The following is a 7,608-nucleotide window of genomic DNA, read 5'->3' on the forward strand; positions in this document are numbered from 1 at the left end:
CTATTCGGTCCTTTTTACTACTCTATTTGGTCCTTTTTCACTACTCTATTTGGTCCATTTTACTACTCTATTTGGTCCTTTTTCACTACTCTATTTGGTCCTTTTTTAACCACTCTATTCGGTCCTTTTTACTAGTCTATTTGGTCCTTTTTACTACTTTATTTGGTCCTTTTTCACTACTCTATTTGGTCCTTTTTTAACCACTCTATTCGGTCCTTTTTACTAGTCTATTTTGTCCTTTTTACTACTCTATTTGGTCCTTTTCCACCACTCTAATCCTTTTTACTACTCTATTTGGTCATCTTTACTACTCTATTTGGTCCTTTATACTACTCTATTTGGTCCTTTTTACTACTCTATTTGGTCCTTTTTACTACTCTGTTTGGTCCATTTTACTACTCTATTTGGTCCTTTTTACTACTCTGTTTGGTCCATTTTACTACTCTATCTCATCCTTTTTACTACTCTATTTGGTCCTTTTTCTACTCTATTTGTCCTTTTTACTATTCTATTTGGTCCTTTTTTTTACCACTCTCTTTGGTCCTTTTTACTACTGTATTTGGTCCTTTTTTCTACTCTATTTGTCCTTTTTAACACTCTATTTGGTCCTTTTTACTAATCCATTTGGTCCTTTTTACTACCCTATTTGGTCCTTTTTCACTACTCTATTTGGTCCATTTTACTACTCTATTTGGTCCTTTTTCACTACTCTATTTGGTCCTTTTTTAACCACTCTATTCGGTCCTTTTTACTACTCTATTTGGTCCTTTTTCACTACTCTATTTTGTCCTTTTTTCTACTCTATTTGGTCCTTTTTACTACTCTATTTGGTCCTTTTTACTACTCTATTTGGTCTTTTTTTACTACTCTATTCGTTCCTTTTTACTTCTCTATTTGGTTCTTTTTACTACTCCATTTGGTCCTTTTTACTACTCTATTTGGTCCTTTTTACTACTCTATTTGTTCCTTTTTACTTCTCTATTTGGTTCTTTTTACTACTCTATATGGTCCTTTTTACTACTCTATTTGGTCCTTTTTCTATTCTATTTGTCCTTTTTACTATTCTATTTGGTTCTTTTTTTTACCACTCTCTTTGGTTCTTTTTACTACTGTATTTGGTCCTTTTTTCTACTCTATTTGTCCTTTTTATTACTCTATTTGTCCCTTTTTACTTTTCTTTTTGGTCCTTTGTACTACCGTATTTGGTCCTTTTTTACCATTCTCTTTGGTCCTTTTTACTACTTTCTTTGGTCCTTTTTACTACTCTATTTGGTCCTTTTTACTACTCTATTAGGTCCTTTTTTAACCACTCTATTTGGTCCTTTTTACTACACTATTTGGTCCTTTTTTCTACTCTATTTGGTCCTTTTTACTACTCTATTTGGTCCTTTTTCACTACTGTATTTGGTCCTTTTTACTACTCTATTTGGTCCTTTTTTACCACTCTATTTGGTCCTTTTTACTAGTCCATTTGGTCCTTTTTACTACTCTATTTGGTCCTTTTTCACTACTCTATTTGGTCCATTTTACTACTCTATTTGGTCCTTTTTCACTACTCTATTTGGTCCTTTTTTAACCACTCTATTCGGTCCTTTTTACTAGTCTATTTGGTCCTTTTTCACTACTCTATTTGGTCCATTTTACTACTCTATTTGGTCCTTTTTCACTACTCTATTTGGTCCTTTTTTAACCAATCTATTCGGTCCTTTTTACTACTCTTTTTGGTCCTTTTTCACTACTCTATTTGGTCCATTTTACTACTCTATTTGGTCCTTTTTCACTACTCTATTTGGTCCTTTTTTAACCACTCTTTTCGGTCCTTTTTACTACTTTATTTGGTCCTTTTTCACTACTCTATTTTGTCCTTTTTACTACTCTATTTGGTCCTTTTCCACCACTCTAATCCTTTTTACTACTCTATTTGGTCATCTTTACTACTCTATTTGGTCCTTTATACTACTCTATTTGGTCCTTTTTACTACTCTATTTGGTCCTTTTTACTACTCTGTTTGGTCCATTTTACTACTCTATTTGGTCTTTTTCACTACCCTATTTGTTCCTTTTTACTTCTCTATTTGGTTCTTTTTACTACTCTATTTGGTTCTTTTTACTACTCTATATGGTCCTTTATACTACTCTATTTGGTCCTTTTTACTACTTTATTTGGTCCTTTTTACTACTCTGTTTGGTCCATTTTACTACTCTATTTGGTCTTTTTCACTACCCTATTTGTTCCTTTTTACTTCTCTATTTGGTTCTTTTTACTACTCTATTTGGTTCTTTTTACTACTCTATATGGTCCTTTTTACTACTCTATTTGGTACTTTTTCTACTCTATTTGTCCTTTTTACTACTCTATTTGGTCCATTTTCTATTCTATTTGTCCTTTTTACTGTTCTATTTGGTCCTTATTTTTTTTTACCACTCACTTTGGTCCTCTTTACTACTGTATTTGGTCCTTTTTTCTACTCTATTTGTCCTTTTTATTACTTTATTTGGTCCTTTTTACTTTTCTATTTGGTCCTTTCTACTACCGTATTTGGTCCTTTTTTACCATTCTCTTCGGTTCTTTTTACTACTCTATTTGTTCCTTTTTACTACTCTATTTGGTCCTTTTTACTACTCTATTTGGTCCTTTTTACTTTTCTATTTGGTCCTTTCTACTACCGTATTTGGTCCTTTTTACCATTCTCTTTGGTCCTTTTTACTACTTTCTTTGGTCCTTTTTACTACTCTATTTGGTCCTTTTTACTACTCTATTTGGTCCTTTTTCTACTCTATTTGTCCTTTTTACTATTCTATTTGGTCCTTTTTTTTACCACTCTCTTTGGTCCTTTTTACTACTGTATTTGGTCCTTTTTTCTACTCTATTTGTCCTTTTTTAACCACTCTATTTGGTCCTTTTTACTAATCCATTTGGTCCTTTTTACTACCCTATTTGGTCCTTTTTCACTACTCTATTTGGTCCTTTTTACTACTGTATTTGGTCCTTTTTACTACTCTATTTGGTCCTTTTTTACCACTCTATTTGGTCCTTTTTACTAGTCCATTTGGTCCTTTTTACCACTCTCTTTGGTCCTTTTTACTACTGTATTTGGTCCTTTTTTCTACTCTATTTGTCCTTTTTAACACTCTATTTGGTCCTTTTTACTAATCCATTTGGTCCTTTTTACTACCCTATTTGGTCCTTTTTCACTACTCTATTTGGTCCATTTTACTACTCTATTTGGTCCTTTTTCACTACTCTATTTGGTCCTTTTTTAACCACTCTATTCGGTCCTTTTTACTACTCTATTTGGTCCTTTTTCACTACTCTATTTGGTCCATTTTACTACTCTATTTGGTCCTTTTTCACTACTCTATTTGGTCCTTTTTTAACCACTCTATTCGGTCCTTTTTACTAGTCTATTTGGTCCTTTTTACTACTTTATTTGGTCCTTTTTCACTACTCTATTTGGTCCTTTTTTAACCACTCTATTCGGTCCTTTTTACTAGTCTATTTTGTCCTTTTTACTACTCTATTTGGTCCTTTTCCACCACTCTAATCCTTTTTACTACTCTATTTGGTCATCTTTACTACTCTATTTGGTCCTTTATACTACTCTATTTGGTCCTTTTTACTACTCTATTTGGTCCTTTTTACTACTCTGTTTGGTCCATTTTACTACTCTATTTGGTCCTTTTTACTACTCTGTTTGGTCCATTTTACTACTCTATCTCATCCTTTTTACTACTCTATTTGGTCCTTTTTCTACTCTATTTGTCCTTTTTACTATTCTATTTGGTCCTTTTTTTTACCACTCTCTTTGGTCCTTTTTACTACTGTATTTGGTCCTTTTTTCTACTCTATTTGTCCTTTTTAACACTCTATTTGGTCCTTTTTACTAATCCATTTGGTCCTTTTTACTACCCTATTTGGTCCTTTTTCACTACTCTATTTGGTCCATTTTACTACTCTATTTGGTCCTTTTTCACTACTCTATTTTCTCTACTCTATTTGGTCCTTTTTCACTACTCTATTTTGTCCTTTTTTCTACTCTATTTGGTCCTTTGTACTACTCTATTTGGTCCTTTTTACTACTCTATTTGGTCTTTTTACTACTCTATTCGTTCCTTTTTACTTCTCTATTTGGTTCTTTTTACTACTCCATTTGGTCCTTTTTACTACTCTATTTGGTCCTTTTTACTACTCTATTTGTTCCTTTTTACTACTCTATATGGGTCTATTTACTACTATATATTGTCGTTTTTTCTAGTCTATTTTGTCCTTTTTCTATTCTATTTGTCCTTTTTACTATTCTATTTGGTCCTTTTTTTTACCACTCTCTTTGGTTCTTTTTACTACTGTATTATGTCCTTTTTTCTACTCTATTTGTCCTGTTTATAAATATATTTGTCCCTATTTACTTTTATTTTTGTTCCTTTGTAATAAAGTAATTGTTCCTTTATTACAATTCTCTTTGGTCCTTTTTACTACTTTCTTTGGTCCTTTTACCACTCTTTTTGTTCCTTTTTAATACTCTATTATTTCCTTTTTTAACCACTCTTTTTGGTCCTTTTTACTACTCTATTTGGTCCTTTTTTCTAATCTTTTTGGTCCTTTTTACTACTCTATTTGGTCCTTTTTCACTACTGTATTTGGTCCTTTTTACTACTGTATTTGGTCCTTTTTTCTACTCTATTTGTCCTTTTTAACACTCTATTTGGTCCTTTTTACTAATCCATTTGGTCCTTTTTACTACCCTATTTGGTCCATTTTACTACTCTATTTGGTCCTTTTTCACTACTCTATTTGGTCCTTTTTTAACCACTCTATTCGGTCCTTTTTACTACTCTATTTGGTCCTTTTTCACTACTCTATTTGGTCCATTTTACTACTCTATTTGGTCCTTTTTCACTACTCTATTTGGTCCTTTTTTAACCACTCTATTCGGTCCTTTTTACTACTCTATTTGGTCCTTTTTCACTACTCTATTTGGTCCATTTTACTACTCTATTTGGTCCTTTTTCACTACTCTATTTGGTCCTTTTTTAACCACTCTTTTCGGTCCTTTTTACTACTTTATTTGGTCCTTTTTCACTACTCTATTTTGTCCTTTTTACTACTCTATTTGGTCCTTTTCCACCACTCTAATCCTTTTTACTACTCTATTTGGTCATCTTTACTACTCTATTTGGTCCTTTATACTACTCTATTTGGTCCTTTTTACTACTCTATTTGGTCCTTTTTACTACTCTGTTTGGTCCATTTTACTACTCTATTTGGTCTTTTTCACTACCCTATTTGTTCCTTTTTACTTCTCTATTTGGTTCTTTTTACTACTCTATTTGGTTCTTTTTACTACTCTATATGGTCCTTTATACTACTCTATTTGGTCCTTTTTCTACTCTTATTTGGTCCTTTTACTACTCTGTTTGGTCCATTTTACTACTCTATTTGGTCTTTTTCACTACTATTTGTTCCTTTTTACTTCTCTATTTGGTTCTTTTTACTACTCTATTTGGTTCTTTTTACTACTCTATATGGTCCTTTTTACTACTCTATTTGGTACTTTTTCTACTCTATTTGTCCTTTTTACTACTCTATTTGGTCCATTTTCTATTCTATTTGTCCTTTTTACTGTTCTATTTGGTCCTTATTTTTTTTTACCACTCACTTTGGTCCTCTTTACTACTGTATTTGGTCCTTTTTTCTACTCTATTTGTCCTTTTTATTACTCTATTTGGTCCTTTTTACTTTTCTATTTGGTCCTTTCTACTACCGTATTTGGTCCTTTTTTACCATTCTCTTCGGTTCTTTTTACTACTCTATTTGTTCCTTTTTACTACTCTATTTGGTCCTTTTTTTACCACTCTCTTTGGTCCTTTTTACTACTGTATTTGGTCCTTTTTTCTACTCTATTTGTCCTTTTTAACACTCTATTTGGTCCTTTTTACTAGTCCATTTGGTCCTTTTTACTACCCTATTTGGTCCTTTTTCACTACTCTATTTGGTCCATTTTACTACTCTATTTGGTCCTTTTTCACTACTCTATTTGGTCCTTTTTTAACCACTCTATTCGGTCCTTTTTACTACTCTATTTGGTCCTTTTTCACTACTCTATTTGGTCCTTTTTCACTACTCTATTTTGTCCTTTTTTCTACTCTATTTGATCCTTTTTACTACTCTATTTGGTCCTTTTTACTACTCTATTTGGTCCTTTTTACTACTCTATTTGTTCCTTTTTACTTCTCTATTTGGTTCTTTTTACTACTCTATATGGTCCTTTTTACTACTCTATTTGGTCCATTTTCTATTCTATTTGTCCTTTTTACTATTCTATTTGGTCCTTTTTTTTACCACTCTCTTCGGTTCTTTTTACTACTGTATTTGGTCCTTTTTTCTACTCTATTTGTCCTTTTTAACACTCTATTTGTCCCTTTTTACTTTTCTTTTTGGTCCTTTGTACTATTCTATTTGGTTCTTTTTTTCCATTCTCTTTGGTCCTTTTTACTACTTTCTTTGGTCCTTTTTACTACTCTATTTGGTCCTTTTCCACCACTCTAATCCTTTTTACTACTCTATTTGTCCTTTTTACTACTCTATTAGGTCCTTTTTTAACCACTCTATTTGGTCCTTTTTACTACTCTATTTGGTCCTTTTTTCTACTCTATTTGGTCCTTTTTACTACTCTATTTGGTCCTTTTTACTACTGTATTTGGTCCTTTTTACTACTCTATTTGGTCCTTTTTTACCACTCTATTTGGTCCTTTTTACTAGTCCATTTGGTCCTTTTTACTATTCTATTTGGTCCTTTTTCACTACTCTATTTGGTCCATTTTACTGCTCTATTTGGTCCTTTTTCACTACTCTACTTGGTCCTTTTTTAACCACTCTATTCGGTCCTTTTTACTAGTCTATTTGGTCCTTTTTCACTTCTCTATTTGGTCCTTTTTTAACCACTCTATTCGGTCCTTTTTACCACTCTCTTTGGTCCTTTTTCACTACTCCATTTGGTCCATTTTACTACTCTATTTGGTCCTTTTTCACTACTCTATTTGGTCCTTTTTTAACCACTCTATTCGGTCCTTTTTACTACTCTATTTGGTCCTTTTTCACTACTCTATTTGGTCCTTTTTACTAGTCTATTTGGTCCTTTTTACTACTTTATTTGGTCCTTTTTCACTACTCTATTTTGTCCTTTTTACTACTCTATTTGGTCCTTTTCCACCACTCTAATCCTTTTTACTACTCTATTTGGTCATCTTTACTACTCTATTTGGTCCTTTATACTACTCTATTTGGTCCTTTTTACTTCTCTATTTGGTCCTTTTTACTACTCTGTTTGGTCCATTTTACTACTCTATTTGGTCTTTTTCACTACCCTATTTGTTCCTTTTTACTTCTCTATTTGGTTCTTTTTACTACTCTATTTGGTTCTTTTTACTACTCTATATGGTCCTTTTTACTACTCTATTTGGTCCATTTTCTATTCTATTTGTCCTTTTTACTATTCTATTTGGTCCTTATTTTTTTTTACCACTCTCTTTGGTCCTCTTTACTACTGTATTTGGTCCTTTTTTCTACTCTATTTGTCCTTTTTATTACTCTATTTGGTCCTTTTTACT

Source organism: Cheilinus undulatus, linkage group 4 (genome assembly GCF_018320785.1).
Source record: "Cheilinus undulatus linkage group 4, ASM1832078v1, whole genome shotgun sequence".
NCBI lineage: Eukaryota > Metazoa > Chordata > Actinopteri > Labriformes > Labridae > Cheilinus > Cheilinus undulatus.